Below are 13470 nucleotides of genomic sequence, written 5' to 3' on the forward strand. Positions count from 1 at the left end.
TTACAATGCCATTGTAACTTTGAAGGCTCAAGGAACAAGTGATAAGTGATCACTACTTATACCAGCGGTTCTCAATCTATGGGTTGCAACCCTTTTGGGGGGGGTCGAACGACCCTTTCACAGGGGTCGCCTAAGACCATCGGGAAACACATATTTCCGATGGACTTAGGAACCGAGACACCGCTCTGCATCCGTCTCCACATGGCCTCCTCCACCATTTGCAGAGAAAGAGACAGAGAGACACTTTCGCTTCCCTTGTCTCTCTCTCTCTCAGGCGGACTTACCTCCTGTAGGGCTCCTGATTGGCCCTGCGCCCAGCTGCCCCACCCCTTGGGAGAAGCGCAGCCAGGGCCTCGTGGCCTTGGAGCCGCCCGGGGAAATCCCGGGATCTCTGTTGGGAGTGGCCCACTGGAGGCTCTGCTGAATGGGCCAGCCCTCCCACAAGCCGTGGCCCAAGGGAGATCAGCTGCTGCTATCCCTGGCCAGCCTGACCATTGGACCCGCTTCCCAGGAAGGCACGCCGGAGTCCAGGCTGCCGGGAAGAAGGAGATTCAGCAAAGATAGGAGAGGAGAGCTGCCTCCTGGTGCCCAGCGCTGGCGGCGGCTTCCTTGTCATCCTCTTCCTCCTCCCTTTCTTCCTCCTACTGCCCCCACGGCGGCTCAGGCAGGTGCCGGGGCAAGAGGGGTGCCTGGGGGGGAGCAGCCAGGCTGGATGCTGATGGGCCACATGGCACCAGCCCCCACTGTGGCTCCATCGGATGGGTGGAGGGCGAGGCCGGGCAGCACGGGGGCGGCAGGGATGGCGGCAGCGGTTTTCTCGCCCTTCTCCTCTCCTTCTTCCTCCTGCTGCCCCCAAGGCGACTTGGGTGGGGGCCAGGAGGAAGAGGGGTGCCTGGGGGGAGCAGTGGGCTGGCAGAGGGACTGCCGCCACTGCTGTCGCCCCCGCACTGCCTGGACTAGTCCGTCCATCAATGGAGCCGTGATGGGGGCTGGCGCATGCGGCCCACCAGCCCCTCTGCCAGCCCGCTGCTCCCACCAGGCACCCCTCATCCTCCCGGCTCCCACCCGAGCCGCTTTGGGGGCAGAAGGAGGAAGGAGAGGAGAAGGGGGAGAAAACCGCTGCCGCCACTGCCGGCTGAGCTGAGCAGCGGCGCCGAGCCGGTCTCCATGCCTCCTGGTTGCCCGGCTTCACTCGGCCCCCAGGCGCCCTCCGCACCACGCGGGAGTCTCCCCCGCGCCACCCAGCCCACCTTCCTCGCCGTCAAAGGCCGCCTCGGCCCTCTGGCGCCCAGCGTGGCCATGGGGCTGCCGGGCAGGAATGGCTCCTTCCCGGCTTGCCGGGCTCCAGGCCTCGGAAGCAGCCAGGGGGCAGGGAAGAGGGCGAAGCTGCAGCGATGCCCGCAGGTGCGTCGGCGGCCAGCTGGCTGGGCCGGCAATAAGGCCCCAAAATCAAAGGAGAAAACTCGTTTTGGAGCTGTAAGAAAGGATCCCTCTCCCCCACTCTGATCCCCGCCACAAGCAGCGCCAGAGTTTGGAAAGGCGCTGCTCCGGGACCCATGGCTACGAGGGCAGGCCGGCGGCAGCTCTGCTCAGATATGGGGGACGAATAAAAACGGCAGGAAGGGAAATCATTCAAGCAGACTCCGCTTTGGATAAGGCTTTGTGGCTCGGAGCGTTTCGTTTGGAAACGTTGGCACCAGTTTTAGTCCGGGCATTTGTTCTTTCTTACCCCTGCGCGTGCGCACCTTTGCATTTTCCCTAGTGGTAGCCAAAAAGGGAGGGGAAGGGGCAACGGGAAGCATCCTTTGATACATCATTTACACTCCCACCTCCCCAATTAGGCTTATTTGGAAATCGGTCCGACGGACCTGGCTTCCTCAATCAGCCACCAGGGGTTAAAATATCTTTCCCCGTCGAGCGTTATAAAGCACCTTTTCCTTCCTTCCTTCCTTCCTTCCTTCCTTCCTTCCTTCCTTCCTTCCTTCCTTCCTTCCATCCATCCATCTCCTTCCCTTCAATCTCTCCTTCCTTCCTTCCTTCCTTACTTCCTTCCTAACCCCTTCAATTGCCTCCATCTCCTTCCTTTCCCCTTCAACCTTCCTTCCTTCCATCCATCTCCTTCCCTTCCCCTTCAATCTCTCCTTCCTTCCTTCCTTTCTTCCTTCCTTCCTTTCCCCTTCAATCTTCCTTCTTTCCTTCCATCTCTATCACTTCCCCTTCAATCTCTTTCTCCTTCCTTCCTTCCTTCCTTCCTTCCTTCCTTCCTTCCTTCCTTCCTTCTTTCTTCCTTCCTTCCTTCCTTCCTTCCTTCCTTCCTTCCTTCCTTTCCCCTTCAATCTTCCTTCCTTCCTTCCATCTCCATCCCTTCGCCTTCAATCACTTTCTCCTTCCTTCCTTCCCCCTTCAATCTCCTTCCTTCTCCATCTCCTTCCTTTCCCCTTCAATCTTCCTTCCTTCCTTCCCCTTCCCTCCCTCCCAACATTTTTGAGCAAGGAAGAGTAAGCTTCTCCAGCGAGCATTGCTATATTGTTTTTGTGACTAATCGCTATGCTTTAATTATGTTCAATTCGTAGCAATGAAAATACACCCTGCATATCAGATATTTACATTATGATTCATAACAGTAGCAAAATTACAGTTAGGAAGTAGCAACAAAAATAATTTTATGGTGGGGGGGTCACCACAACATGAGGAACTGTTTTAAAGGGTCACGGCATTAGGAAAGTTGAGAACCACTGACTTATACAAACTGAACATGCCAAAAACTCTTCAGTAGCTATTTTTAAAAAGTGCTAGGTTAAGAACGGTTGAACCTGGTTAATACATGGATGGGGCACCAATAGGAAATACCATGCTTATTGGCAGGACATGGAAGTAAAAAAAAAATCCATTAAAATCAGTGGCACCTTCAGTTCCATCTTGTTGCCAAGAAAACAGAAAGAATAATAGAATTACAGAGTTGGAAGGGACCTTGGAGGTCTTCTAGTCCAATCCCCTGCTCGGACAGGAGACACGATTACCATTCCTAACAAATGGCTGTCCGGTCTCCTCTTAAAAACCCAGTGATGAAGCACTCACAACGTCTGGAGGGAAGCCATTCCCAAAGAATCAACCTTCACTTGAAGGAGACTTTTTAAATCTTCCCACCAGCAGAAAATCGCAGCCCCCAGTTTAACAGCCTGCAGCACCAGAGGACTTAAAAGTTGGGGAGGGAAGGGATTGGCAGCAGCAGCAGCTGAGATGCTTCAGCCGAGTTGCTTCTCTGCTTGGACGCCGTGAAGGAAACCAAACAGCCCCGCTTGCTCCCGGCTTCTTCTCCGACCTGCCCTCCACTCACCTTCCAGCTCCTGCTTCTACCCTGGAAAGAGCACAAAAGCCACTTTGCACACCAAATTCCTCCCATGAGTAATCAAGAAGAGCAGGTTCCTCCGCGCTTCTCATCTCTTCCCATCCTTTCTAGCAATACAGTACTCGATGGTTTTAACTCCTTTAAACTCAAACACAGATGCCGCCTGCTGCATTTTCAGCTTTCCAAACACAGAGGTTGCCTACTTGACCATAGATAGGTGGCAAAAAAAAAAAAAAAAAACATATTTCGCTCATCTCTACCTAAGCCATTTGCAAGATTTTTTTCCCTGATTAAAAACTATCAAGTCGTTTTTGACTTCTAGCAATCGATCTTTGCAACTGATCCAAGTGAAATAGTGAAATGTGATGTTACTTAGCTTGTGAAGATTAGCTGTGTGCTGAGCCCTAAAAGTTCATGGCCGTTTCTCAGAATTATAGAATAAACTTTTTAAAGGTTGATTCTCAGTGGTGATAAACATCTCTCTACATCCCAAATCTTTATAACCGATTTCCTGCGGCTTCCAAGGATTTAGGCCATGGCAACACCATCAGGCTAGATACTCCAGGGGAGGCAACTTCTGCTGGCCAGGGCTGCATCCAAGGACACCCAGCATGCCAGCATCATTCCTGAAGGAGGACAGTGTATATCTGCTAAGTGTTAAATGCCATGAACTTCTGTAAATTTTCTTGCACAGAAGTCACAGAAATCATTAAGTCACAGAGAGGGAAAAATAAGAAGCAGGGTCCAGAAAATGTGGGGCTAAGACTAAGGCTAAGACATGGTAGATTTGGAGTTAAACAGACTCGATGCGTGATGAACTGGACTTTCTTAAGAAGATTGGGGAATGGACTTATTTTATTTAACTGGAAAACAATTTATACTGAACTTTTTTGATAAAATGGATCGACAACAGAAGTTTATGATTTGGGGGAATAAGACACAATTGTTGGGAAAGTCCTCAATCAAAATCTTAAGGAAAAGCTTTATTATTAAGAATCAGACGAGTATATTTGATCCTACATGGATCAGAGACAATAATCGGGTGACTTACCGTAAATAAGAAGCCATTGTAGTTAAATACAATAGATGGTTAAGAGAGGGCTTTGATGTTTAACTTTACTGTTGGTTCATCTGTTCAGCATTTTGCCTTTATGCACACTGCAAAGATCAGTGTTTCTCAACCTTGACAATTTTAAGGCATGTGGACTTCAACTCCCAGAATTCCACAGCCAGCAATGTTTAACTCCAAATCTTTGGAATCCACATCCCCTTCAGCCTTCTCCAACCAGCCCACAGTTTCCATCCATGGTCAGGTGGCTTCTGAGAAGTGGCTGTGCTCCCAGTCACAGCTTCTTGGGAAGAGTTCAGCTCACAAAGTCACCTGAGTCCATTTTTGCAGAGCCACCCATTCATGTGCGCTCATAGGATCCTATGAAAAAGAGTTCTATGGTTTTTACATATCAGGACATAGTAAAGTCATCTGGTCCTTAGCAGTTCTTAAAAATAGATAAATAAACCTCAGAGGAAAAACAACAGATATTTGTATGCCATCTTGAGTTCCTGAATGAAAAGAGAATCAATAAACTATACCTTGCAGTTCTTTTTTTTCCAGATTCCTCCATGCAATGCTGGCTGTGGAATTCTGGGAGTTGAAGTCCACATGCCTTAAAATTGTCAAGATTGAGAAACACTGACATAGATGAAGGACAAATTGATTCTACTTAGAGGTAGAAATTCACAAATTTTGGCCTGCTTTGCAAGGGTAGGAAACTAATATTGTTACAATATGTTTATCAACATTCAACTGATTTACTATATGTAAATCTGTTTTTGTTTTTCGTCTTTTTTAATACACATTTTTTTTCTTTTTTAATGTTTTGGCTATCCTTGTTTTGTTGTTGTATTCTTTTTTCTTTGGAGTGTGTATTCTATCTTAATTTTTCATATATATTTTTTAAAAAGGGACTCTTCCAAAAGCAGGTTTATGGGTTGTTCTTCAGCTATTTTCTAAGCTGTCTCTAAACTCATAGAATCATAGCATCAGTGGTCTTCTAATCCAACCCGCTGCTCAAGACAGGTGCCTTATATAACCTGAGTCAAATGATTGTCTGGTCTATTCTTGAAAACCTCCAGTGATGGAGCATCCACAATGCCAGGAGGCCAGCTATTCGCTTGATCAATTGCACTCACTGACAGAAATTGGATTGGATCTTCCCTTGACATCCTTCCACCCATGAACTTCTTATTATGCCTTCTGTTGCCCTAGAGAATAAGTTGATCTCCTCTTCATGACAGCCCCTCAAGTAGTGGAAGACAGCTATCATGCCCCCCCCCAATCCTTCCCTTCCATGGCCAGACATACCTAGCTCTCTCAACCACTTGACATTTAGCATCCAGATGATTTATCATCTTCCTTTTTCTTTGCATATTTTCTCAACATCTATACTGTATCATGGAACCAAAACAGGGAGCAGTATCCTTAGTGTGGTCTCACCCTGCATGGTGTAAAGTAACATTATCCCTCTGTTCATGCAGACTAGGACTACATTGATTTTTTTTTTTTTTTGGCAGCTGAAGCACACTCTTGTCTTACTCTTGTCTGTTGGACACGTAGATTCTTCTATTGAGCCAGCTATTACCTATTTTATCCCTGTACTTTTGGTTTTTCCTGCCTAAATGCAGACATTATTTTCCTCATCATTGAATTACATTTTGTTGGATAGATCCCAATGCTCAAATCTATCAGGATCCCTTTCGATCTTGAGCCTATTTATGAAGATGTCGAAGTGTACTGGGCCCAAGACTGAACCTTGAGGTACCCCACTACATGCTTCTCTCCATGTAGATGTAGTTCCATTGATAAATACTGATGACAGGTGGACACCCCCTCCCCAGCCCAACTAAGAAATAATCTAGGAACACCCCAACTAAACTGGGTCAACAGCAGCCTGAGGCTAAATGGCAAACACTTGACACACACAATGAGGAACCAGCTAGCAACAATCAGGACACAACAATAAAGTAATTAACACCTTTCAGGCAGGATTAGCAAAGAAATTTAACCAACAATAGTCACTGACCAACAAATCAGAAAAGGCAGATTCAAACTCACCAATTAGAAATGATAAGTTTGTTACCAATCAGAAATGACAAGTTTGGAAACCACAAAAGGGTATAAAAACCCCTATTTAAAGATCATTCTGTCTAGCTAGCCGGGGACTCGAGCTGAATTGTCACTCAACGCTGATCCTCGAAATAAAACCTCTTTCTGGTAGCTGGCTTCATGATCTATTTCTTCTGCACTGCGCCGTCAAGGAGAATCCCGGCTGGAAGAACCGAACGGGGGAGTTCCTCCCAACAATCTGGCGACCCAGATGGGACTTCCAGCTCACCCAGCCACCAGACCGGGCCCGGAAGAGTCATCACCCAGCCGGCAGCGGACACTTTGATCCGTGGGGAAGCCTCCTCGGACCCTGCCCGGTCGGCATCGGGTAGTAAAGGGAGTTTTTGAGTCTTACGCTCGAACAGCTACCAGGAAAGAGGGTAAGTGCCACCAAAATTTAAATCTATTAGGTTAAAGGGTCTGGGGGAACGAAAGGAAGAATGCATGAGTGTGTGTGTGAGGCATCCTCCTCTTAGAATCAGCTGGAGCTCGCTCCCTCCGTGTGCCCTCTAGCCGCACCCCGACATGCTGCTAGCTCCAGTGGAGCCGTGACCGGCGGAATTCGGGAAAGCAAGGGGGGGGCATCGGAGCGTGAGACCTTCTGGTGAGAGAGGAGGACCGAGCGGGCAGAGAAAGAGAACCCTATTCTGGGCAAGCCAAGACCCCTTCTGCCAGTAAATATCAAAGCAGTAGCCCCGAGCGGAGGTGGCCGCTCACCTCCGAGAATCTGTATTAGGAAAGAAGTCTCACAAGGAGACTTCGACTGTATTAGGGGAAAGAAGTCTCGCAAGGAGACTTCGACTGTATTAGGAGAAAGAAGTCTCGCAAGGAGACTTCGACTGTATTACGGGAAAGAAGTCTCGCAAGGAGACTTCGACTGTGTATTGGGAAAGAAGTCTCGCAAGGAGACTTCGACTGTGTATTGGGAAAGAAGTCTCGCAAGGAGACTTCGACTGTGTATTGGGAAAGAAGTCTCGCAAGGAGACTTCGACTGTATTAGGAGAAAGAAGTCTCGCAAGGAGACTTCGACTGTTAGTGCCCTTTAACATTGAAAGGAAAACCCCGTTATAAAAGAATGGGGAGTTCCAATTCAAGGGCTGAAGTGGGTTTAAAACCCCGTTATAAAAGGTTGGGGAGTTCCAATTCAAGGGCCGAAGTGGGTTTCCCAGTTGAGAGCTTGCTCGAAGCCTGGGACAGGAATCAGCTTCCTGTCCAGGCCAGGATGAAGAAGAAACGATTAAAGGAATTATGTAAGAAATGGGCTTTGCTTAAAGATGAAAATGGAAGACAAATTTGGCCCGATGGTGGTACTCTAGAAATCAACACACAAAAGCACTTAGGTCAAGGATAGAACCAACCCAACTACCCTACTGGTATTGCTGGGCTGAACTATCCAGACAGAGAAACCCGGTTCAAGTTGACTTGAACCCCCAGTCTCCCTTAGATCACCCTGAACCAACCTTCATGGCCCCCTTGTTGAACAGGCCCATACCCGGGCAACCGAAGGGCCAGACAGGACACCTTTTAACCCACACCCCTTTCTCCCTGTCCGATTTGGTTGTTTGGAAAAAGGATACTGCCACCTTTCATGCGGATCCTCAAACCGTTATAGAGACCATAAAGTCTATTGTAGACACTCACAATTGGATTTTGCTGCTTCTGGTCTTTCCTAGCCGCAGAAAGGATCTGTTTAATTGGCAGAACCTGGACAGCATGGGGGTTGGCCAGAGCACAGAACCTTTTGTTAGGGAAAAGGGAGAGACTGTGTGAAAAAGAAATGGAATGAGTGAATGAAAGAATTGGATTTGGGCAACGAGCTGGTAAGGCCCTGTAAGCAAAGCAAAGTTAGGAAAGAAGTCTCACAAGGAGACTTTGACTGTGTAGTGTATGAAAAAAAAAATACAGACTTTGCTTAGGGCCTTGCTGGGAAACCAATTTGGCTAAATAAAGGTACTTAAAAGGGAAAATAAGAAATAGTGATTCTCTCTCTCTCTCTCTATCTCTCTCTCTCTCTCTTCTCTATGCAACCACGTGGTATGTTTAAAATGTGTGCCTTCCCTAACTTGAGTTATCTGAAATTTATGGTGGGAATGACTAGGATGTGTAAAACTAAGACTTCTGTTCTCTTGTCTTTGTGTATATATGTTTGTCAAAATCTGTGTGAGAGGTAAATGTGACTGTTAACTGTTTCAAATCCAAAGGAAAAAGAATTTTAAAGTCTGCTAGAAATTCTGCTTAAAAATAAGCCACAAAAAGGAAATACCTCACTCTGTTTGTCTAGCCAACAAACAGAGTGAAGAAAAAAAAATGTTTTTGTTTGTTTGTTTGTTTTTCTCTGTCTCTGTGTACGCTCAAGAACAGCCTTAAGTTACTTGGAGGGATTGTTTTAAGTTTATCAGTTGGAAAAGTTTCACTTGCATTTACTGTATGTGTTTTATCTATCCTTTTCCTGAAAAATGTGTGCCTATCTACAAGAGCATTTTGAAGTTCAAGTCTGATTGTGTGGGGAAATAATTTTCTTAAGTTACTTTTCTTATCCTATCACTTACTGGTGAAACTACTATGAAACTTTTCTGAAACAAATAAGCATTTTCTAATCTCTAAAATAATGTGGTCTATTTTAGAATAAATGTTCTCCTACCTCTGGAAAGTTGCACACCTTAAAATATTAGGCTTTTAAAATTATTTGGAGTTTTCAGCATTCTCAAGCTGCCTAGCATTTTTTTTCTCCTCTTCCTTTCAAGTTGCAAGTTCTTGTCCATAATATGTTGCAAATGGTCAAGTTCAAAGGTGAAACATTTCATTTTTTTGTTCCCCATTTGTTTATGTTTAATAACTGCAGTATTAATGCCCTTTTCAAACTGCCTGCAAGCTACCCCCTCTTCCAATTCTTTTCCTGTCCTTTGTTCTCCATACCTTTTGTCTGCCTCTCCTGGGAGAGTCCATCCAGAAAGCGGGGGGAGACCTTGTTCTTGTATCTTTCAGCCCTGAAACCCTCTCCCAAGCCTTTGGAAGCAGAACACACAGACCCAGATGCTGCCTCCATCCATTTGAGTCATGGAATTGAGTTTTGAATCCAGCCATCCACTAAAAAGCCACCATGCAATCTAAGTGGAACAGCTTCCCAAGTCCTACCATTTACCCAGATGCCTGTGAGAGCTGCAGAAGGAAGGTGGTGCCATGTGAAGCCTCAGAAGACAAAATTAGACTGTGGGGGGAGGGTGGAAACTCATTGTAAACTTTTATTTCTTGCCCCATTTGTATTGTAACAAGCCAGTTGAATGTATTAGTGGAGAGATGGCACTTGGGAATATGTGGCAGAACAAGTACTGAACACCTTGGACTTCTATCTGGTGGGAGGGAAAACTTTTCCAGAATGTTTGTATTGCCTGTTTTGTAGAAATAGCTGCATATGCACACATACACCATTCACACCATTCAGAGTCTATCCCCTCCACCTACCTTTAGTAAAGTTCCCCAGGCTGATTTTTGCTCCATTGCACCAAAGCTTTGTGGGACCAACTTCCAACGGATTCCAAAGGGGAGGGAACTAGGCCCCCTCAGGTGATTTGCAATTCATATGCCCTGACTAAGGAAGCAATAGGAAAAATCCCAAACTTATGCCCTGAATATTTTGCACTGTTGAGCTCAGATTGGGATTCCTAGAACTCATTATGTGCAATTTAAAGAAAATTTAATAGCCTGGCAGTTGGGCATTACAAACCTGGATGCACTGAATTAAGAGCTAAGGCAGGAAACAACCCTTGAAACTGGGCAGCCAGTGGTCATGTACTAAGGAGAACCATGGCTGTGAAGAATTTTGGGGGGTATGCAAACCTGACTGGAAGCTAAAGGTGACATCCAACATTTAAGAGAACTAGCACAAAACATTGGGCACAACCAGTCATCCTGGAACCTTTCCTGGCTCTTTTCATGGTTACCAGACTTCCATTGGTTGAAAATTCTCATTGTTAGTATAATCACAGTCGCAATAGGTGGAGCCCTCCTTTGTTGCCTATGCCAATTAGCACCTTTAGGGTTAAAATGCCTAAAGGTCTGCACAACTCCCATCAGAAGCAAGGGACAGAGCAAGAAAACATCTCTCATGATGTGCCAAATTGATCACCACTACCGTATATATGAACCAGTTGGGCTAATCACTGATACATCAGTAATAGCCCAAAATGGGGGAATTGATGAGAGTTGGACACCCCCTCCCCAGCCCAACTAAGAAATAATCTAGGAACACCCCAACTAAACTGGGTCAACAGCAGCCTGAGGCTAAATGGCAAACACTTGACACACACAATGAGGAACCAGCTAGCAACAATCAGGACACAACAATAAAGTAATTAACACCTTTCAGGCAGGATTAGCAAAGAAATTTAACCAACAATAGTCACTGACCAACAAATCAGAAAAGGCAGATTCAAACTCACCAATTAGAAATGATAAGTTTGTTACCAATCAGAAATGACAAGTTTGGAAACCACAAAAGGGTATAAAAACCCCTATTTAAAGATCATTCTGTCTAGCTAGCCGGGGACTCGAGCTGAATTGTCACTCAACGCTGATCCTCGAAATAAAACCTCTTTCTGGTAGCTGGCTTCATGATCTATTTCTTCTGCACTGCGCCGTCAAGGAGAATCCCGGCTGGAAGAACCGAACGGGGGAGTTCCTCCCAACAATACCCACTGAGTGTGGTTGGTCAGTCAATTGCGAATTCACCTAGGGTTGGTTCTATCTACCCCATGTTGTTCTATCTTACAAAAAAGTTAACGTGCTCTACCTGGTCAACTGTCTTGCCGACGTCCAAGAATTCTATCTCCAGAACATTTTCAAATCCACTAATTAAGTTACTTCATCAAAAATGGCAATAATGTTTGTCTGGCATCACATTCTTAACAAACCCATTCTGGCTTGTTACAGCTGCCCATCATTTCTTCTTTTAAAAGAAGAAATTAAACCAGAAGGGACAGGACCCAGAAGAACCAAGAGCGTCACAGGAACCTTCAAACGTCCTGAGGGCCAGGACCAGCTTTCAGACTGAGCAGCCAACATATTCTTAAGTTAAAGGAATCCATTCCCAGAATTTTTCAAACATTTGTGTCTACTCATTGTCACTATCCATGGGGACCTGAACTTCCATGATGTCTGTTGAATCTGGTTCAGAATTTGGAGAATCATCAGGGAAATCAGAGAGATCCTCTGTGATTCTTTCATTTTCAAAGGCTACAAACTGACTGGCAAAACAAATGGCTGTCTTAGAGGGAAACCATAGCTTAGTTGTCCGGTTTGAAATGTCCTAATTTCCCTCTGTCAGACTGGCAGTAATGGATAAGACAATCGCCGAATCTGAGAAGGATGCCAATCAAAACATATCCAGTTAGCCGTTCTAATTTTTAAACTGTGCCCAATGAATTGCTGTATTTTTATAGAATTTAGGACTAGGGCAGATAGCAATGCAACAATAAATTAAGAGGCAGAAACCTAACTGCAACTCACGTCATCAGAAGCAGAGAGTGGCGGGACTGATGTATGATTGAAACTGACATTTCAAATTTATGAGGAGGGAAGGGAAGCTGAGTAAAACAGATTACTTAGAGCAGGGCTTTTCAACCGGTGGTACGTGACTACCATGCTGGTGGTACGCAGCATTGCCTTCCCCCCCCCCGCAGCGTCGCTTTCCTCCCCCCTCCTCTGCTCCTTCCCAGCTCACTTGTTTGTGGAAAATATGCTGCTTGGCGGCAGCCTGCACAAACCCTACCAAACATGCCCTGCAGAGGGTGCGCAAACAGCGCAGGTACAGAGCAAGGCCCCACCCTCCCCAGGGACTCATTGTGCAGCAACCGGATTGACTTCTTCTGGTGCACAGAGGTCAGCGGGATCCCTATCGCCCTTCCCCTCCCTCTTCTTACTTCACAAGCGCTAGCCTGATAGGAGACAGAGTCGTCCACTCCATCGGCAGGAAGGGGGTTGAGACCGCTCACGTTGCAGCCTTGAGCGCCAACATCACACCCGCCCCTCCTTCTCTTCCCCCTTCTCTCTCTCTCTCTCTCTCTCTCTCTCTGTTGCGGCCTCACTCTCTTCCATCTTTTCCTCCCCTCCCCGCGAGCTTGTGATACCCCTCATGGCCCTCACATTGCCTCCCGGAGAACTCATCCCGCAGCAGTAGGTAGGAATCGAGACTGTTTGTTTTGCTGACGTGCGCCAGGCAAAGCCAACAGAAAGTGGGTGTGGAGGGAGAAATGTGCCTGCCTGACTCTCCCCCCCACACTGTTTCACAGCATGCAACCCTTCCCCATTTCCACCAAGGCCAGCCTGCCCACCTGTCAGTTTCCCCTTCCGGGCTGGGAAAAGTGCACACCGTTGCCTATATCGCAGGTTTAAAGTCTGAAACAGCCAGGCTCTTGGCTGACTGATCGCCTTTCTCCCCCCATCTTTTCTACAAACCAGGAATCATGGCTTAGTGGGGGCCTGGAACAGGTCTCAGGGTGCCCGTACGCCCTTTGGATCAGCAAGCGAGCGATCAATTTTAGCCTTTGAGGAACAAAAGCCGGTCGGGGCTGATTTCTTCCTGTCCGGCAAGGCTGGAGAAGCCAGGACAAAGTCAATTATTAGAGGGGGGGAGACACTTCTTGATTTAAGGCAGTTTTGGAAAAGTAACTTTTGCTGGAAAGGAAAGCAGGTTTTTTTCCCCCTTTTCTTGAATCGCCTTCTTTGCTTGGCCCTCTGTTGCCTGTATTGCAGGCTTAAAGTCTGAAACAGCTGGGCTCTTGGCTGACTGATCGCATTTCTCCCACCTCCCTCATCTTTTCAGGAGGTGCACCTTGCAGCGGGTTTCTCCTTCCGTTAATTATTGGAGGTTTGAAAGGCAAGCTGCTCCCAGAGTGTAATGTGATGCAGCTCTTCGACTCTCTGCTTCAGGCTCAAACAGTCTCAAAGGTGGGGACCGGAG

At 46.7% G+C, this 13470-nt stretch overlaps 1 protein-coding gene across 13 annotated transcripts in view; it reads right to left on the minus strand.

Annotated features, from left to right (window-relative positions):
* The window catches only part of LOC120298244 (zinc finger and SCAN domain-containing protein 2-like), a 105691-nt gene that overhangs the window by 11206 nt on the left and 81015 nt on the right, over positions 1-13470 (minus strand). For 2 of the 13 annotated variants that reach the window (XM_039321756.1, XM_039321757.1), the window contains exon 1: positions 3338-4927. The exons of 10 other annotated variants lie outside the window; for them this stretch is intronic. The gene's annotated coding sequence lies outside the window, so the exon portion shown is untranslated. One more of the 13 variants, XM_039321760.1, reaches the window with a different exon arrangement.

Source organism: Crotalus tigris, unplaced genomic scaffold (genome assembly GCF_016545835.1).
Source record: "Crotalus tigris isolate CLP2741 ecotype Arizona unplaced genomic scaffold, ASM1654583v1 scf7180000023825.297174, whole genome shotgun sequence".
Lineage (NCBI taxonomy): Eukaryota > Metazoa > Chordata > Lepidosauria > Squamata > Viperidae > Crotalus > Crotalus tigris.